Genomic DNA, 22,080 nt, shown 5'->3' on the forward strand with positions numbered 1-22,080 from the left:
CTTAACGTTTTGGCCACGTCAGTTCTTTCGTAGGGCTGGTCAGTACTTTCCCTGATCTCCCAAATCCCCCTTCCAGACTCTTCCTTCTCTAGTCTCTCCCATAATTATGTAAAGTCTTAGTCTTATAATTAATTCCTAATCCATAATTCTCGCGTTAGATTTCTTTCTTTGTTTAAAACCTATTGGTAGTTATTTTATAAACAATAATGAACATTTTAGAGGCCTACACAGTGCTGGTTTGTAAGATGCTGCACAATATAAAATAAGGCAATTGTTTTACTATTTTTAGTTTTACCAGGTTTCTTCAGAATATGATTATTCCTACTTTATATTACTTATATATGAAAATAATTGTAAACATTTCCTTTCCACAAATCTAGAAATAATTCAGCAGGAAAATTATGTAATTTAATGAATTTTATTTCAAGTGCAATATGGATTTGGAAACTTAACTTTGTAAAGCAAATAATTAGTTATGGAAATTTTTACTTGATAATTAGAAAAGGAGTCCGAGTTCATTTTTACAAAGTCTTAATAATTCCTTTTATTTTAGATAATTTAAACAGCAGAAAATCTTTTGTTAAGTCTAATTCATTTTTTCTCCTTTCCCTTGAACGTTCCTTTGTGATTTTCAAGGTCATAGTTAATACACAATGAACAATACCTTTATTTCACCAAGGGATCTAGTAAATGGTAGATTTACACTTAAAAGTGAAAATTCTGTCTTTAGTGTGGTGAGATTCAGCTCCCTTCTTTGTACTTCAATTCCCAGTTCTTAGCAGTTTTCTCTCCTATGCAAGTATTCACTATCACAGGGAGGAGGTCTTGTCACATGCAGTGACAAATTGCTTCATTTATTTAAAATAGAGCCTTTGTATTTCACTCCGTATGCTAATGCAAACACCTCTTTAATGATTAGGAAAAGATAAAATCCTTACCTAGTAGGAGCAGAAATTTCTCAGCATTCACAGGCTTATGAGTGAACCACATACTGAGTTGCTAATCCAGCTGCCTGGACAACAGTCCCCATTTAATCAGTAAATCATTATGCCAATAACAACATCTACAATAAAAAGTTGTTCAGTCTAGCTTCCTATTTTACTTTGTGCTATCACAAAATTTATTCCAGAGGGATACTTACCATTCTACTCGCTCAAAAAATCAGACTTTAGAAGTCAAAGAAAAAGAGCCCTATCCTGTCTCTAAACCAAGGCCCAAGCCATGTTGTTATGAATTTGCTAAATCACAATTGTCAATATCCCTTCACCATTGAATCTTGTCAAATGGTTGCTCCCCAATTGTCACCAAGACAACGTATTAATATGACAAAGCTGAGTTTATTACTTACCGTGGTAAGAGATAATAGCACCTTACAAACTTTGGCAGGGTCTTGGAGGCATATACATAAGGCAAGAAGTTCCAGTAATCACAGTTAGTTTTGGTGTCCCTTGGTTTATAAGGGACTACTTCAGTCTAAAATGCACTGTATCATAAGCATCACTTAAGATGATTTTTTCACTAAGATTATGGGAATAATGGCCTCCACATGCCAATGTATATTATAAAAAGGTAAAGCCTTTCCCCACCTGTCCTTCCACTTACCCTTAAAAACCTTATTCTATGTCCATGGAGATCCTTAGCTTCTGAAGGCAACCAAGCTGCCCTGGGTCTGTTCCAAAGGCCACACCAGATCTGGAAGAAAGAGCTAAGGTGTCCAAGTTACCACTTTTTTACTGAACAAAATTACCATTCTTTTAGAGTGGTAAAGAGTGGCTAACGAGAATTCAGCGGCGGATGAATTCCTAATTGCCCTTTCAGATCCACCTGAAGAGCCACCGCCTCTGGAAATCTGGGATCCTTCGCCTTGAATTAGGAATCCCTCCTTTGTTCTCTCATGGGATTTGCAATTGTCCAGCATCAAGTTTTATTATTACAATCATGTGTGTCTTTCTTCACATCCTTTATCAGCCTGTTAGTCCTTAAGAGTAAAGTATGCCTAATGAGCCCAGCATCTGCAATGTCAAGAAATGCTGCTTGAATGAACGAACGAAGTAATTCATACTGATATGTGAGATCCTAATCCTCTCCTGAGAAACCTGATAAGGAAAATGCCTCTAGTAACTGAAGGGGGGAGCTTATACCCAAATGTTTCCAGATAGTCAGATTATCGGATTCATCTTAATGGGAGTGTAAAAAGCATGATTCTCAAATTGTTAAGTGATTATTTTATAGAAATAGTGATCACATGTCAAATTTTTAGTGCTTATTATTTGAGAATCAGCAGAAAGACAAGATAGGATTTGCAGATGAGGGATTGATGAATCCAATGGGGAAAAGGAATGGTGAAATTAACATGTCAAGTTAGCTATAAAACTGATCAACTTCTTACAATAAAACCAAACCTTCAGGATGGTTACTTTTTCAACAAGTCCAAAAAATCACAGCTTAGAGGTTTTCTACAAATTAACCTCAAAAGTTAAATGGCTCTACAAGATTCAGACTTATCACATTTTACTCAAACAAGGTTACATTCCCTCAGAGAACTGGAAAACTACAATGCAGCCTTATTAGAAAATGCTCTAGAATAATGGTACACACAGCTCTGCTCTGTGAACCACTAAGTCCGCGAAGTGGTAGGGAGCTCATTCTAGAGTGTAAAACACTTATATCTCTAAGCATACTGTCTTATTTGGCTAACATTTCCTTCCTAGCAAGATTTTCTTGATGAAGATTTACCTTCTGGTAAGAGCTCTTCATGAACCAGCAGATCACATGGCAGAGGTGAGGGTGCTTTTCAAGAGTCTTTTGCCTATTCTGTCTGAGTATTCTTCTGAAAATTTTCTTATTTTTTTCTTGGAGAGTGAATGTGAATAAAGAGCTTCATTAGACCTCAGATTACTTGGTGGTGAATTACAAGCAGAAGCAAACTAAAACAAAACTGGATCATAATATTTTTTTCCCTAAGAATCACCTCAGTTCTTTCAAGAGAAATCCAGTATTACTGTAGTGGGTTGAATGGTGCCTCCTCCCCCCAAAGATATGTTCACATTCCAATCCCCTAAAATAACCTGTTAATGTTACCTTATTTGGAAAAAGGGTCTTTGCAGATGTAATGAAGGTAAGGATCTTGAGACAAGGATATCATCCTAGATTATCCTGGTGGGCCCTAAATCCAATGACAAATGTCCTTATAAGAGACCCACTGAAGACAAAACAGACACAGAGGAGAAGATGATGTGAAGGCAGAGGCAGCGATCGAGGAGTCTGGCCTCAAGTCAAGGAAGCTGACAACCACCAGAAGCTGGAAGAGACAAGGAACAGATTTGACCCGTCTGGATTTTAGACTTCTAGACTCCAGAACTCTGAGAGAATATATTTGTGCTGTTTTAAGCCACAAAGTGTGTGGTATTTTGTTACGGCAACCTCAGAGAATTAATATAACTACTTTCACATGTTTTGTGGAATCTAAAACTCTGTATAAATCAACGAGAACTATTAACACTAGCCATGTTATATACCCCTACTACCCTCAGTTCTATAAAAGACACGTTGTCTTTGTGGTGGATGTCCTGTTAAGATCCCTTAAATAAACCTCGATTTCACTTTTATAACTGATTTATTTATCTTGTGGTGACATTAATTTGTGACTGCTACTCAGAGAACATTTCTGTTATTACTGATTTCTCATACTGAAACGAAACACTAAGAACCATCAGAATTGGCCAGACTGAAATCTGATAAATTAGCTTGAACCAAATAAAGCTGCCATTTCTGCAGTTCAAAAGTAGTTGCATGTTGGGATTTTCGTATGGTTCAACTTTAATGACCAGCAGGAATTATTCAAGGGAAAAAATAAAGCATGGTCTGTAAATACTTGATATTTTGATTCTTATTCCCTTCCTTTAATGGGTTTTGTCAAGACTTTTCAATGGCTTAGAGTACAATTCTTCGGTAGTGACAGTGCCTTCTATGAATAAATCATACACTTCACAACACACTACACAGAGGAGAAACAGAGCAACACATAAAATAAGCTACAGAACCATTAGAGGTGCCTGTTCTCGTTCATAAGTTCTCATCACTGACTGATTGAATTTTCTCTTGGCCAAAATGATCCTTATTCTGGTGCTGTTCTGAAATAAACCCATAAACATTGATGCATGTTCAAACAAAAGTGAGGTCTGGTTCATTAAAAAGTGCTTACCAGCTGACGATATACACTCAGCTGGTTGTTTTTATATATGATTCAGAGGCAAGATATAAACATGAATCACAGAAAGGAAAACAACTTGAGATAGTTATCTTCTGCACTCCTGAAACACTGCCATCCACAGGCCATTTTCAAGGATTTTTCTGTATATTATGCATAACTCAAATGGAGATTCCTTTTACCTCAAATTTTAGCAATTCCACCCACTCATGGAAATCCCTATTTTTTTAAATAAAAAACTTATATGATAATGAGGCAAAGTTTGAGAATCTGAAAGATAAAAAACTTTTGTAGCTAAACTGTTTCACACATTACATTAGCCTGATTTTTTTTTCTCAAAGTACCTTTAAATAATTTTTTGGATTTATAAATGGACACTAACTATAAAGTGCTTCCCAAACTATTTAACAATGGAATTCATGTCCCAAAATACAGTTCAAGGAATGTGATTGAACACTTTAAATAGTAGCTATAATATTACATTGAAAGAGGTATATCGAATAAATTAAGTAAGTAGTTGTGTTCCTTGAAAAAACAAAATCATACCAGGATGCAGAAGATAGCAAACCACAGTTAACAGATTAATAGTGTCTCCCCCAAAAGAAATGTAAAAACAGTGGTGTAAAATGGCAAGACAAGGTGAAAAATGAATGGAAACTATAGTATCACAAACGATTATTTGGTATTGTATGGTGATCTTAATAAGTTCCTATATATTTATTAACTGAAATTATTTATTATGGACTTCTATTTTGAAACTCAACTCCTATTCAATTTAGTTGTATGATGACAGGAGTAATCAGAGATTGTCATGTCTAAAAATTACTGCTGACATATCTAATTGAAAAATAGAAAGCAATGTGTTCTGTCCAGCAGAAAAGAAAATATTTTCCCTATGAAATCCAAAAGCCAAGGAAAAACACCTGACACCTTATCTTCCCCTGTTAATCACCCATGGCACTTCATCTGTAACACTTTTGACATCTTTATTTTTCTACATAGTCCATGGATATCTACGCACATGTTATATCTCCCTTACTAGATTATAAGGTCCTTCAGATTAAAAAAGTGTGTGTGTGTTTAAACATACACATATATCCACCCATCCACATATATCTCAATTTTTAAAATAATACATGCTTAAATACAGAAATGGGTATAAATAATACTTATAATTCCACTATCTGGTAATAACTGCTGCTAATATTTTGCTATATATCTTTCTTATCCTTTATATACATTTCTTTTAGAAAAATAAATTTTTATACATGCTATTTTTATATCATTCAGATCCATCTTCCATAGAAAACCAAGATTAATATGTTGTATATCTTGGCTGCTTTGTTTCTCCTATGAATTACTGAATAATAGTTAAGATCATTCACTGATTTTTAAAAATATATTTAACCCAGAAACACCCACTGATCATATAAGGAAGATGATATGAAGAGAAGAATTTTTCTGTCCCTAGGTAGTATTTTAGATTTCTTCAATTAAAACAACAAAGCATGCAGAAAATTATTGTTCTGCCTTTAAATTAAAATGTTTTTGTAGAAATAGATGAAAAATGTTTTCTAATCCTAAGGGAAAAGTATCCTGTCAAAAACTTTATTTGTTCATTTAAAGATCTGGACTAACCTCAAACATCATAAAAGATTCTTATTAGTAAAATAAATGGTGAGAATGAGAAACACCTTTTGCTAGTACTAGAAAAGTTATTGCAGAGAAGCAATCTGTAGTCCAATTAGTAGAATTACCCCAAAATGAAACCAGGAATTCACACGTAGCTGTCTGAGCATCAAGAAAACTGCGACTGAAGCCTCCTCTTCTCTCAGCGGGAGGGACTGCATGTAAGGTCAGCTTCTGGGGACTGGGGCTTCTTCTTTGGGCAGAGGTATTGGAAAACCCCATGACTCCCCCCCCCCCCATCCCCAGGTTGTCGGCAGCTGCCTTTCCAGATGAGTCCTTAAACTTCTAATCCCCCAAATCCAGGCTGTCTAGTGCCAAGCATCCAATGACAAGACTGCTTTTTCACGTCTAATAAAAAGTTAGACTAGCAGGAAAGCAACGTCCCTCACTGGAAGACAGACACATCCGCACTGCAGGCCCAGCTGATCCCAGGTCTACTTATCACAAACGCAGGCAAAACTTGAATTTCACTGAGAATATATGGTACCTCTGTCATTTATCCAGTGCTCAGTACTGACACAATACAGCCCTAAATCTAATCATCTTCTCTCATGATTAATACCTTTTAGGCCGCAGCGAAATTGCTTATCCTCTTGCCTTGTCCTCTGTCCTTGGAACATAGGCAACTTGCGCACATGCCTAAAAGTTTGGTGGAGCAACCTCGTATAGAGCAGCAAAACCACACCCATGCTGGAGATGACTCAGGGCGAAGGGAGATTTAACCCAAAAGAGTGCAACTAAGAGAAAGGCAAATCAACTCATTTTAAAACCTTCTATTTCAGAGAGCTGAGCACAATTGATTCTTGCGTAAAGAACTATCTCCCAGTAGTTACAAGCATTCATTTTCTTGCTGCTTTTTGTTTTCCTATTTATTATACAGTTACCCATGAATCATTGTGCAAGCACAACAGTTGTACCTGGAAAGTGAACAATACTTTATAATATTAAATATATCACTCTTAAATTTGTACATATGTTGCTTGAGACATCTTATTTCACGGGCAATTACACAGACTTCAAATATTAGATTTATAAATAGTTTATTTCTTAAAATGTTCAAAAATATGAAAATTTTAAATTTTATTTAAATGTTTGATTTGAAATTTAAAATTGATTAATTATAATTATATTTTAGCTTTTTATTTTAATAGGTAATTTTGAATACATTAGAAGAAAAATAACTTTTGACAACATACAAAATAATTTTAATTTTAAAAATATTTGCATTACTTTATACTTTAATGAAAATATTCAAATTTCATATACTTTAAATGAATTACATTTTAATTTTAATCCTTTATCTCATTACTATCTACAGGCCACAAATATTGAAAATTTATCTATAGAAACCTTGGTTTCACGAAAATGAAGGCAAGAAAAATGCATTTAATGGAATTAATCATAACATGGATTATTCATGTATTTAGTATTTATCTAAGCATTGCTGGTCCATCAATAGGACATCGAGAAATACATGATAATGATTAAATTCAGTTATCTTTGAAATCTTGCTGACCTTCAGTTATATACAAACCATAGTTATACATTTTTTTATTTTGTCTTTATGAAAGTATATTTGATAACTGGAATAACAGAAAATGTCTTATTTGTCTATTTGTTGCTTTATTTCTAACTTTCAAATATTTGGATATTAACATGCAGATACCTATTGCTTTCTCTCACAGTAGACTCCTCACATGTAAGGAATAGCCCTGATTTTGGCACACTTTCAAGTGCTTTAACTATTTTTCAAGGAGGTAGGAGTGGGTATGTGAGTGCTGTAACCGATGACTCTTTGCAAGTGCCTTCCACAAGCCTTCCTCGGAAACATAAGGTGGCTGGGTGTAAAATTCTTGAGTCACAACTTTTTCCATCTACGACATGGTCAGCACCTTTTTTTTTGGCACTCGTAATATCCAATTGTCTTGGGAACATCTGAAAGTAGCTTATTTTCTCTCTCCCAGATTGGTATTTTTCAGAATATTTTGACCCATGTTTTTAATCATAGCTTTTTTTATATTCCTTTCTCTTAATATGATAAAATTCTTTAACCTGACATTGTTCCACAGCTGGAACAATTTTTAAAAAAATAATTGTTTGATTTTTGTTGTTTCTTCCTTGGGAACATCTTTTACTTCATTTCTTCATTTGTGCTTTCACTTTCTGTTCTCTGTGTTTGTCACCGTCTCTCTCATTCTTTCCATTTATCCCTCACATTCATGAGACCAGTTGTTATAACCCTGACTGATTAGCCACGTTGTCAGTTTTGCTCATTAAAGAGTCAAAAGTTTTCTTGCCAATACAAATACTTATGATACTTTATAATTGCATCCACTTCCATTTTTCTTTTTATTCTGTTGCCTTTAGGACTTTCTACTCATATTTCATTGAGGCCAATGACACTATAATTAATGCCTGAAAAAAGCCTGTTTAACAGACGTTATTTTCTCCATAATGTCCATAAGAGCCTTCTTGTGCTTAGAATACTAGACAAAACCACTTCTCCACTACACTTGGAGGCCATTGTAAATAGCAAAGTCACCAATAAAAAGCACAAAAATATGAAAAATATTATACTCAATACACTGAAAAAAGGATACATTTTTATAGTAGGAGAGGTGAAACAAGAAGGCAGAGTGTCACTTCGATTGACCCCTGCTGGGAGTGTCCACGTTGGAACTGAAAATTTTCACCGTTTTGTGGATATTTGCAAATAATCTCGAAAGCCCTGCAAGTATTGATATTATTATTTGTTCTCTGTTCTCTCTTTTGTGTTCCTCTGTCACACTTCTTCTGCATTCTTTTGGATGAATTAAAGGTTACTTTTTAAAATTCCGGTGGGAATTTACATATTGGGGTTTTAGCAATATCTCATATTATTTTAAAATAATTGCTCCTGTGATTACAATGTGCATCCTTATTTTTTCAGTCTACTTAGAGTCAATATCATACCACTTGTAAAATGTAGAAACATTGCAATTATGTAGATCTGTTTACTTTCTCCCATCTTTCTTATTAGGGGTAGGTAAATATATTCAGCTTTTTGCACCAGTCTCTGTTTGCTATTATTGCACAAAAACAGCCATTGACTGTATGTAAAGGAATGGGCATAGCTGCGTTCCAATAAAAAATATTTACAAAAACAAGCCCTAATATGCTGATCCCTGCTTTATACTTTATGACCCAGTTTTCATGTGTATTACTTCTACATATTTCATAAACTCTACAAAACCATGTTTTAATATTTATAAAACTATCATATATATTTTAAAGAAACTAAGAGAAAAAGTAGCCTTTTATATTCACTTATATCTGTACATTTACTATTTCTGGAACAATTTATTCCTTCCAGAATATCTGAGTTTTCACTGGTATCATTTGCCTTTAACCTGAATAATTTCCTTTCACATTTTTGTAATGTAAGAATGCTGGTAACAAATTCTCTTAGTTTTTGTTTTTTTCTTAATATGAAAATATTGCACTTTCATTTCTGAAGGATGTTTTGGAAGATAGAGAATTTTGGTCGGGCAGATTATTTTTGTGTTTTGTTTTTCCTCAATTCACCCTTTAAGATATTTGTTCCAAATCTTCTTGACCCCATGGTTTCTGATGAGAGGCAGTTATTATTTCAGATCATTGTTTCCCTGTATGTAACGTGCTGTATTTCTCTGGTTACATTCAAAGTTTTTTTCTTATCTCTTAGTTTTCAGCAATTTGATTTTAAAGGGTCTAGGCATAATTTTATTTGTAGTTATTCTTCTTGGAGTTTGCTTTACTCCTCAAACCTGTTAATTTGTGACTTTCACAAATTTGGAGATTGTTAAAACATTCCTTTTTTCAAATTTATTTCTGCCCCATTGTATTTCTCCCCTTCTTCTGAGATTCCAGTTAAACATATGGCAAATCTCTACTGAGTTTTTTATTTTATCCTTTTTTCTCTCTATTCTTTAGATTAGGTAATTCCTATTGATCTATCTTCAAGTTCACTGACTATTTCCTCTGTTGTCTCCCGTCTTCTATTAAGCCCATTCAGTGAAATTTTCACTGTTTGCATTTATCTGTGGATATTTTCTATCTGTTCATTCATTATGAGGATGTTTTAATTTATAATCATTATGCATAGTGATAAGAGCTGCTTTAAAATCCTTGTCTGAGTAATTCCAACAATTTGGTCATACCAGGGTTTTCTCTGTTGATATTCTTTAAGTTACATTTTCCTTGTTACTTTAATGCAAGTAATTTTGGATTGTACCTGTGACATTGTGAATGTTATGCTATGCAGACTCTGGATTATGCTATATTTCCCTGAGATGTACTGTTATTTATTTTTATTTGGGGAAGTGAATAACTTGATTGCACACAAACTATAAATTATACCTCTTGGATAATAGCTAAAATTTCAGTTCTTCTATTTTTTAGTTAGATTGCCTAGAGGTTTTTACTGCACATGTGTGGCTCAGAAGTCAACCAGAAATTTGAGCATAGTTTATATACACAGTATGTGGCTTCTCTCTCTGGATTTTTTTTTTTTTTATGGAAGCTTGTGGTCACCCCAAATTCCTGCTCCCCACTGCCTTACTTTCTAGCAGCTGCAGTTGCCCCAAACTCTGTTCTTTGTTTCTTCTGTTGGAATACTAGACAAACTTGCAGTATCAGTTGCAGCCCTCCTAGAGTCTAAAAGCCACAGAAATTGGAATCTCACCATTTGCTGTTCCCTTTTCCCAAGTGTTTATTTCCCTATAGATTCGGTGTGCTTTTGTTGACTCTCCAGTGCCACGAGGTAATTTTTTGTTTCTTTTTTCTTTTGTTTTATTTTTGTTTTGTCCAGAATTCAGTGTTGTTATCTGTAGGAGGATCAGTTCAATAGGAGCTTGCTCAGTCATACTAGAAGCAGATTTCAGAAACTTGGATTTCTATTTTTAAAACTTTTAACCTACTCTAATGTTTTCCAGAGTAGCTCCTTCTATTGAAAAATTATTTTTAACTAGGTCAAAATTCACTTTTTTGGATTTATAAATCTCTTGTTGCATCAAAATGCAAATATGATTTGCAGGTCTCTTATTAAGTCTTATTCGGTATTCTCCCCACCTGCCAAAACATTATTGCCCTTAAAATTTACAGTGAACACAGAGTGATTTAAGGCATTTCCATCTGACAGCAATGATAAAATTAATAGCTAAGTTAAAGATTTATAGGATTAAGGAGTTTGGTAAAGCTGGAATAAGGTGACTTTGGAATAAAAACTCTTATCTTGTGTTTCTCTCTTGTAATAATTGCATGACATTAGGCAAGCTACTAAACACCTCTGAGCCTCAGCTCTCTCATTTATGAGAGAGTATGATTAGTGTATCTTCCTAATTACATCATTGATGTATACATGAAATAACATATGAAAATGATTTGCAAATGTAAAAAGTCACATAAACATATTACTGTATTGTTACTGTAATTATTAGCATCTGACTTCATGAGAACATTTTTCAAGTCTGTTCATTGAATAACAGGACTGAAAATGCCTGAATGTTTGGGAGCAGGCAATAGCCCTTTGCTATATATGTATTGGAATGTGGGGATGAGGATTGTAGCGCTTTTGGTGGGATGTTTTTATTTTGTTTTTTTATTTTACATTACATAGTTCATTAAGATTATTTTTAAAAACAGTATAATTTAATACACTGAAGCGAGAGGAATTACTTGGTTTTGTTGAAATGCAAATAACTAATAATGAAAATAAAATATATTTTTTGTATTTTATCTTATATTTACTGAAAAGGTTAATTTTTAACATGAAAAGTATTTAAACAGGATTTGAATGAATGACGGCAGACAGTGTTTTAAAAAATAAAGACACAAAACCAGCTATTTATAATATTATAGAATTGATTACGTATATAAATATCTGCCTAAGTTGATAAAAAATTACATTAGTGCTTCAAGGACATATATTAATGGTTAATTTTATGAGCTCCCAACCCAATGACAATCCAAACCTTCCCTTATGAAATGTGTAAAGATCTTCTAGGGACTACTGAGATGTCATCATTCTCCTAATTTTAGGGATAAGAAAACAATGGCCAAAAGAAGTGTTTTCCTTACACTGCAAGTTGCTCAGTTCCTTCCTTTTGTTCAGACTATGTGGTAGGATTGTACCTCATCAACTTAGTAGCCAAAAAACACCTTCCTGTAAGAATGGCAGACACTAACTCAGACTTTCCCATAGAGGAGGCCCAGGCTCATTTCTTGTAGCCTCCTTTAGCTTCATCATTGGTCTAATTGGCCCAATATCTATTAATGTCTTTCTGTCTAACGGCAGAGATGTTCTGCTGTAGCTCATCTGCATAGTACCTTCTTAAAGCATGTTAGAACACATTTAAATGCTAACATTAGACAAAAAATAACCAATCTTTCAATAATTTGTTTCAAAAGGTGCCTCAGACTGATAACAACCTACATTTCTATATTGCTGATAGTTTTTAAATCTGTGTTGTATACTTTACCTTAAATAGCATAGCTTCTGAAATTAGCATGTACTTTCCTCTAAACGGTGACTGTTCCTCTAACTCTCCTTATGATTTATTTTTGTCACCACATTTATCTTTTTAAAGCACAAATGTCATCATGTGACCAAAAGAATTCCTAATAACTACAGAAAAATGCAAAACTTTTTAGCATGATATAAAATGTTTTTCACTAAATTGATTCAATCTTTTCCAAGTGTGTTTCCCTTCCCTTCTAAGCCTCATTCCTATATTTTACCCCTTAGGATAATTGAAGTTCTGCCAAAATGCCACATGCTTGAATGTTTTTATGCTTCTATGAGGAGCTCTTTCCTCCTCTCCTCCATCTCTACTCATGGTTCATCCCTTAGTACATCTTAGTACATCTCCAGGATCCAGTTAAATGCCACATTCTCAGATCACCCAAACAGGAAACTTTTTTTCTTCTCTGGAACTATAAAACACTTGGTTTACACAAGTGGTCACAATTATGGCATTCTTTATGTTATTTATATTTATACATGTTTCCCCCCACCCACCTCACCACACTGAAATTCCATTGAGAAGAGATCTAACGTATTCACTGTTCTATTCCCCCAAAAAGTAAGCACAATTTTTCACTTAGTTAAGTATTTATTCAATGAATGTGTGAATAATAGAAAAGGTAGAAAGTACAATACAAAGTATGCCTACTGTATTAGTCAGGGTTCTGCAGAGAAATAGAACCAGTATTTCATATATATATATATGTATAAAAATATATATGTACATATATATATATGTATATATAGAGAGAGATTTTAAGGAATTGGCTTATATGATTGTGGGGGGTTTGGGGGTGCTGGAAAGTTTGAAATCCATAGGGCAGGTCAGCAGACTGGAATTCAGGCAGCTATTGATGCTACAGTCTTGAGGCATAATTTTTTCTTCCTCGAAAAACCTCAGTTTTTGCTCTTCAATTCTTTCAGCTGATTGGATGAGGCCCACCCACATTTTTGAGGTTAATCTCCTCTACTTAAAGTCAACTGATTGTAGATGTTAACCATGTCTACTAAATTCTTCATTAAATATTTGGTAGCATTCTCCAGTGAAGGCATCAGGTCCTGGGAATTTCTTTGCTGGGAGATTTCTTATTACTGATTTAATCTCCTTACTAGTTACAGATCTCCTCAGGTTTTTATTTCTTTTTGATTAAATCTTGGTAGGTTGTATGTTTCTAGGAATTTACCCATTTCTTCTAAGTTATTCAATTTTGTGGTGTATAATTGTTCATAGCAGTCTCTTATGATCCTTTTTATTTCTGTAGCATCAGTTGTGATGTCTCCTCCTTTGTTTTGATTGTCATTGTTGGAGTCTTCTTTTTTCATAATCAGTCTTGCTAAAGGTTTGTCAATTTTGTTGATCTCAAAAAAAACAACTCTTAATTTTGTTGATTTTTTCTCATTTTTCTATTCTTCATTTTATTTATTTCTGCTCTAATCATTATTTCATTCCTTCTGATGACTTCTTTTTCTAGTTGCTTGAGGTTTAAAGTTAGGTTGTTCATTTGAGATCTCTTTCAACGTAGATGTTTACTGCTATAAACTTCCCTCTTATACTGCTTTTGCTGCATCTCGTAAGTTTTGTTGTGTTACATTTTCATTTGTCTCAAGATATTTTTAAATCTCCATTGTGATTTCTTCTTTGATCTATTTTTTTATTCAACAGTGTTTTTTTAAATTTTCACATATTTGTGAATTTTCCAGTTTTTCTTCTGGTGTTGCTTTCTAGTTTCATGCCACTGTGGTCAGAAAGGAACTTGGTATGCTTCAGTCTGCTTAAACTTCTTAAGACTTGTTTTGTGACCTAATGTGATCTATCCTGAAAAATGTTGTGTGTACACTTAAGGAGAATTGTATTCTGCTGCTGTAGGGTGGAAGTTCTGTATACGTGTTGTTCTAGACTGCTGTTCAAGTCCCCTGTTTCTTAATTCATTTTGTAACTGGTCATCCTATCCACCATTGAAAGCAAGGTATTGAAATCTACTATTATTGTGTTACTGTCTATTTATCTCTTCAATTCTCTCAATGTTTCTGTCATTTATTTGGGTGATCTGAAGCTAGGTGCATATATATTTATAATTGTTATATCTTCCTGTTGAATTGACCCTTTTATCATTACGTAATGTCCTTCTTTGTCTCTTTTGACAGTTTTTGACTTAAAGTTTGTTCTGTGTGATATAAATATGGCCAGTCCTGCTCTCTTTTGGTTATCATTTGTATGGAATATCTTTTTCCATCTCTTCAATTTCCATCTCTTCAATCTATATGTGTCCTTATATCTAAAATGAATCACCTGTAGACAGTAAATAGTTGGATATTAGTTTTTTGTCCACTCAACCACTCTATGTCTTTTGATTGGGGAATTTAATCCATTTACATTTAAAATAATTACTGATGAGGAAGAACTTACTATTGCCATTTTGTGGATTGTTTTCTGATTGTTTGCTGTATTGTTCATTCATTGTTTTTCTGATTTTGTTTAATTACATGTCTGTGTTCTCTGGTAGGTCACTGAGCCTCTTTTAGACGGTTATTTTGAATTCTTTGTCAGGTAATTCATATACCTCTGTTTCTTTGGAGTCAGTTTCTAGAGATTTATTTTTTTCTTTTGATTGTGTCATGTTTCCTGGTTTCTTCATATGCAATGTTATTTTTGCTGCGATTTTACCATTTGAAAACCGGCCACCTTCCTCTGTCTTTATAGACTGGCTTGTATAGGAGACCTTCACTAGTCAGACTGGCTAGAGATTCAAGGGACTTCTTACCACTTTTCTGGGAATGCATCTTCTCTGGATCTGTCCATGTAATTTCTCCATTAGAGAGGTTTGCCAGTTTCTTTTTAGGAGCATGTAATCTCTTGCTCTCTCTGGTGTTTATCTTTGGTACAGCAGGTTCTCTGATGCTGCAACAAGCTGCAGAGCTCTCCTTTGTTCTCAGTTTCCCCCAGGCATCCAAAGCATGCCAGTTCCCTCTCAACTCCCTGAGTCCTATGAGACAGAAGCCAGTCCCTCAAGCAGCCCCCTGAAAAGTTGGAACGTTGGACATACATTCCACTTTTCTCTTTTTCTCCAAGGGAGTAGCCATGAGTTGGGCATTTTCTCCCCGTCATGCCGAGCTTTGCTTGCTTGAGGGAAGGGTAAACACTGGTGAAACATACCAGCTTTTCTTATTGTTTCAACGTGGCTGTTCTTGCCTGGGGTACTGTGACTTCTTAACCGGAGTGTGGAGTTCTTATAAAGGCTTTTTAGACAGTATATTGTTATTAAGTTGCTGTCTCTCGGAGGAATGAGGTCTGGGGCTTCCTTTTCTCCCATCTTACTGATGTCACCACGTCAGCTGAATGGACTTTAATATGCATAATAAAAATGCAGATAACACTTTCCTCTCTAATAGGAAACATTGAATGGGATTGAGCACGAGGAGCAACTTCTTTTTTAATACTTGATCTTGGACTTTGGTTCCTGACACAGAGTTCATGAATCCTTTGGAATTTCCTAGATGATAGCTGTGCCTTTCATTCTAAGGAGGCAACACTGGGTGGGCTTCTGGATGGTGACTGGTCACCAGAAAGACCAAGCCATGATTAGAGGCTTGGAATTTTCAGCACCACCACCATGCCCGAGAGAGGGAAGAGGAACTGGGAATGAAGTTAATGATCAATCATGCCCACGTGATGAAGCCTCCATAAAAATCCCAAAAGTACAGTGTCCCCAAGAGCTTCCAGGTTGGTGAACACGTGGAACTACTAGGAGAGTGGTGTGCCCGGAGAGGGAATGGAAGTGCTGCACCCCTTTTCACATAACTTGCCCTATGCATCTCTTTCATCTGGATGTTCATCTGTATCCTTTACCATATCTTTTTAAAATAAACTGGTAAACAGTAAGTAAACTGTTTTCTCGAGTTCTGTGAACCACTTTAGCAAATTAATCAAACCCAAGGAAGGGGGGGGTCATAGGAACTCTGATTTATAGCTCTGATTTATAGCTGATTAGTCAGAAGCACAGGTAACAACCTGGACTTGTGACTGGCATCTGAAGTGGAGGGAGAGGTAGTCTTGTGGGACTGAGCCCTTAACCTGTGGAATGCGATGCTAACTCCAGGTGGATAGTGTCAGAATTGAGTTCAATTGTGGAACACCCAGCTGGTGTCACAGCTACTTGGTGTGGGAAACCCCCCGCATCTGGTGTCAGAAGCGTTGTTGAGTGTGGTGGTAATGTGTGAGTAAAGAAGAAACACACAGGAGGGAGACTGAGTTTTTCCTACAAATATCCTCAGGCAGAAACTACCATTTTTCTGATGTGAAGAGTTAAATTCCATGAGCTGTATGGTTTTCTTTCTTATAGATTCTGAAAAAGGAGCTCAAACAGATATCTATATCATTAGAATTTCTTAACTTCAACCTCACAAAGCCTTTCTATATGGGCATGAATTGAATACTTATTTATTTACTAGCATAATTTAAATTAACTCAATAAGCAAACATTCAGTTAGCTCCTACTTGGTGAGAGACACTGTTCCCAGTCCTAGAGCAAATAATGGTAGTAATATATTGACAGATAACCAGATAAATAAATTTAAAATATATTTAATTATTTCTTGTGCACAGAACTCTTTCAGACAATTTATCTTTTTATATATCCCTTTTAATTTAATCAAGAAAACTCCCCTTAGATTAGTTCTACTATTATCTCTATTTTATAAATGAGGAAATGGAAGAAGAGAAAGAAGGACAGAGAAGAATATGATAAAGTCTTCACCCTCACAAATCTCACAGTGTAGTAACAGAATGTACCAGAAGCTATGATGGTGTTGACTTAGCCTGCAGTGGCCCAGGGAAGTCTTCACAGAGGATGTGACGGTTAACAGCATCTGAGCATCTGTAACATAGAAAATTTCCAGGAAGATTAGGTGGGAGTTGGGGCTGGGGTGAGGATGGTTGGAGGATGGAAATATAGGGAGCGGCAGCATTCCAGGCAAAAGAAACTAATTGCTATACAAGGACAGGGTAGAATAATTCCTGACATAACTGAGAATACACTTGTCACCTTGTCCTTTAAATTTTTTTTTAACATTCAAATGCTAGTTCAGCATCCAAGAAATCCAATCATCTTTTATTCTAATTTCGTAGTATCCATGAACCTACAATTTCACTTAAAGTCTCCAAAATAACATTTGTATAATACACAGCCACAAGCTTCAACGAAGGTTTCGGTGGTAAGGAGGATTATGTCATTGCCCTACGCAGATAATAGTTTACAAATTAAATGGCACTTCTTATCCTAAACGTGCTAGCAAACCTCACATAGGAATTCCTCACTGACCCCATTCTGAGCAGGATCCTGTCATTTAGGCTTCCCTGTGGTTGGAATTTTGTTAATCTATTAAGCAGAACAGTTTTGCCAACTCTTTATGCTGTTAACTTCTCATACTGCTTTCTAAACATTGATGATAAATCTCTTTTCCCCCAAGGGACAGCTAACATTTTTTGAAAGACTTCTGTTTCTCTGAGGAGTCTGGGAAACGCCGGGCCGGATGAATGGTGGTCTAATTCCCTGGAAAGAGCTTTGAGAGAGAAGCACGGTCATTGACTTCAGGACATAAAGAAAACGGAGCCAACAGGAGCAACCGGACGGAAACGTCCTGCAGGCGGAAGGACCTTCAGCCCACAAGAGGTCCAGATTAAGGTCAAGATAGATGCGGACAAACGGCCACATTTGCTCTCTGTGAGTATCTTGCCTCCTCCTACACATAACTTTTACACTTTTTTACTATTTTCTTTTTAACATGTTTACATTTTTCCATAATGTACATTTTTATGATTTCCTCTTATATCTAAGAATTCGAAACTTCATTGCAAGGGAAACAATTCTGAGCACAGCCTGAGAAACCCCACAGGACGCCGCAGCTCACGTACAAATCCTTTCACTCCTCCTCCTGGTCCTAACTCTGGGTCTGCGCATTAACATTAACCTGCTCAGCTGGTGACTCAGTAGAGTTAAAGACCAAACTCAATGTCGCACAGGGTCTTACATAGGTTTTTAGGGAGCAGAAATGACTGGGAAAACTACTCCATAAAGATTTTTCAGGCTAAAATTCTATCTTCTATAATTTATGGAATAACGTATTGAGTTCTCAAAAAATCCTCATGTAGACACGTAAATAGATTCAAAATTGATTAGAGTTCATATTTGACATTCATTTATGCTTTAGAAGCTTTTAAGAAAGTTTGCCTGTGTTGGATCATAGTGGATAAACAGTGCTTATGCATAAGACAGAGTGAGGAAAAGAAACTCAACAACAAGGGTGCGACTTTTAGAAAATTACTGTCTCTAACTTTTCAGACTGAGTGTGGAAACAGTGGGATGGTCAGACAATTGCTGAACCACTGAAATAGAGTAAATTAGCAAACATTTTATCACATGCTCAAGACTGACAAATCGACCTGTTTTTGCCTACAAAATGATGAAAATTAACACTTTGTTTCATTGAATACTTAATTATATTTAGGTATGTTAAATACTAATGTATTTTTCAAATAGTATGATATTTGGTGCCCCAAGTGTGAATATGATAAGCAGAATCATCATGAGATAAAATTAATTTTAAATTACATGAGCAATAAATACATCATTTGCATTGTTACTAATATATTTTAAAACTCAAAGAAATCTTTGGCTATTAATCTAACCTATCTAATTAATTAGTTAATTAGATAATTACCATAACTACTAATTCAATTTTAAATAAAATTCAGAAGATGGCAACCCAAATATGAGGTACGGGTGTTTTATGTTTATTTAAGAAGATATTTCAAGGCAATATTTTTCCAAAACCGGAAGATTTTTTTTTACAGTTTTCTAAGTGTTTATTTGCAGGTTTATGTAATGGAATTATAGCAGTTTTTTGAAGGCTGTTCAGTTCCTCAAAATGATTTTTCATGATTGATGCATTAGGCAAATACTCTTTAGAAACTCTCCTGCTGCATATTGAGCAAAGAAGAAAAATCAGGAAAAATGTGAATTCATTAAGTAACTGGTTGCTCACTTTTAAAAATCAATGTGTGTAATGCCCCTATTGCCTAGACCTGGGTACTAACCATTCCTCAAACTATTAAAAATTCTTGAAAGTATTCCTTTAAAAGAATGGGGTTTAGTTTAACTGAATTCGGAGTTGTGTGTTAAAATTCACCTCTTTCAATACCCAGTTTTTTGTCTCCTTAGGACATTATTATCATCTACCCAGATGAGGTTTTTTACTAATGATAACCATATTTTCCTGGGAATCTTTTACCTTTGGTGACAATTTTTAAATCTAAAAATCAATCACTGGATCTGAATACAGATTTTCAATAGGTGGGGATTTGGAGAGGCCTCAAATCCTGAACTTTAGATGGAAACTATTTTTATAATCCAGTTTTAAATGAGTATAATATACAAATAATCATTGAAAAAGGAGACGAATTAAATTGAAAAAACATTTTCAGAGCTCAGATAACAGTAACCACTGAATTTTTCTGCCTGTCTCTAACTTGTAAATAACCTAGGACCCACACAGATCACTCAGTTATAATTTTATCCAGACTCAGCCCCAGGATTCACAGTAGCAGTTACGATTTAGGGTGCTCTGTTGCTCAGCATTCATTGAAGCAACTATGTGAGAAACACTTGATAGGCTCAAGCAATATAGTGATGAACAAGATATACAGTCCCTGTCTTCAAGAAACCCAACAATCTGGATGGGGATTCTGGTAAGTAAACGGGTGAATACAAAGTGGTGCGATAAATCTGCTGGCTGTCACTATAGGGCGCTACATGAGCCCATAGTGGGACACCAAATTCAGTCTGATGTCGACAGACAAGGCTTTTCACTGGCAATGATGTGTTAGTTGTGACCCACAGAATACAGACGAGTTAGGTAAGTGAAGAGAGGAATTAAGGTAGAAAAATATTTTGGTAAGAGAAACATTATGCACAAAGCTGTAGACCTAATAGAAGGCATGGTGATTTCTGGAAAAATAAGTTAATTCAAGATCTTTGAAAAATAATTTAAAGTGGGTAATAAATGAGATGAGACTGGAGAGCTAAGGAGAGGTTTGTATTTCATTTTAAGGGCAATGAAAAGATTCAAAGAGATGCCATAATGCCCTGGGGGCTTAAAAGATTACTCTGGGGCCGGCCCCGTGGCTTAGCGGTTGGGTGCGTGCACTCCACTGCTGGCGGCCTGGGTTCGGATCCCAGGCACACACGGACGCACCGCTTCTCCGGCCATGCTGAGGCCAAGTCCCACATACAGCAACTAGAAGGATGTGCAACTGTGACATACAACTATCTACTGGGACTTTGGGGGAAAAAAAAATAAAATTATAAAAGATTACTCTGGCTGTCATATGGAAAATGTATTTGAGAACAAAAATAAAATGTAAATTTTTCTTGATTAAATCCAGGAGAAGGAAAAAAGACAGCTATTAAAAAATGGGGGGGCTGGCCCGGTGGCTCAAGCAGTTAAGAGCGCATGCTCGGCTGCAGCGGCCTAGGGTTTGCAGGTTCAGATCCCAGGCACTCACCGACGCACCACTTGTCAAGCCATGCTGTGGCGGCGTCCCATATAAAGTAGGGGAAGATGGGCACGGATGTTAGCCCAGGGCCAGTCTTCCTCAGAAAAAAGAGGAGGATTGGAATCAGATGTTGGCTCAGGGCTGATCTTCCTCACAGGAAAAAAAAAAATTGGGACAACTAGGGGAATTTGAATGTGGACTATGTACTAGATTATAGTATTTTGTATTAAATTCTCAGAGCATAATAATCGTATTGTGGTTATGTAAGAGAATGCCCCAGTTCTTGAAAATACAGGCTGGAATATTTAGAGAGAACTTCCATTAAGTCTGCAACTAAATCTAAAATAATTCAGGAGGAAAGGAGGGAAGGAGGGAGGGAGAAAGAGAGGGAGAAAGTGAGAAAGTGAATGCACTAAATATTAACTGGTGAATCGAGGTGAAGAGAATGTAGATGTATACTGTCCTATTCCTACAGATTTTCTGTAGGTTTGAATTTTTTCAAAAGATAAAAAAGTTCTGAGGGAAAAAAAGTAAAATAATAATGTGTTAAAGGTGGTAAAGAATAGAGAAGGCTGATCTGGTGATGCAGGCATGGGATGATGGTATTTTTCTTTGGCCTGAATGCTAAGGAATTGGCCCCAGGATTTAGTAAGACATATTCCCCAGCCCCCCTTAGAAACCACTTGGACGATTTTTTCTCTTATGGTTTGCTGAAAGCAGGAGTTACTTAAGAGACGATTTACTGTCTCTAAACTAAAGGATGCTTTTTACAATTAAAAAACTACCTACCCAGTAGGAGGGCCCCAGCTCAAGGGGACTCCATCAGCCTGTCGTTTCCCCTTGTCCTGCTGTTTTCCTACAGTTACTACTGAGTTATGAAATGTCAGGCTTTTCTTCCCCAGAGTGCAGTAAGGAAACTAAATGTGGGTCTGGCTTTGTGACTGTACCATTGGTAACTCTATTGTACAGTTTTTTGGAGGGGGTCATTTTTGTTTGTTTGTTTCAGTAGAACCAGACAGTTGTCATTTGTGGTCTTGGTAACTTAATTATTGATCAATCCACAGATGTGAAAATATTGCTCTTCTGCTG

The sequence above is a fragment of the Diceros bicornis genome, chromosome 5, assembly GCF_020826845.1.
Source record: "Diceros bicornis minor isolate mBicDic1 chromosome 5, mDicBic1.mat.cur, whole genome shotgun sequence".
NCBI lineage: Eukaryota > Metazoa > Chordata > Mammalia > Perissodactyla > Rhinocerotidae > Diceros > Diceros bicornis.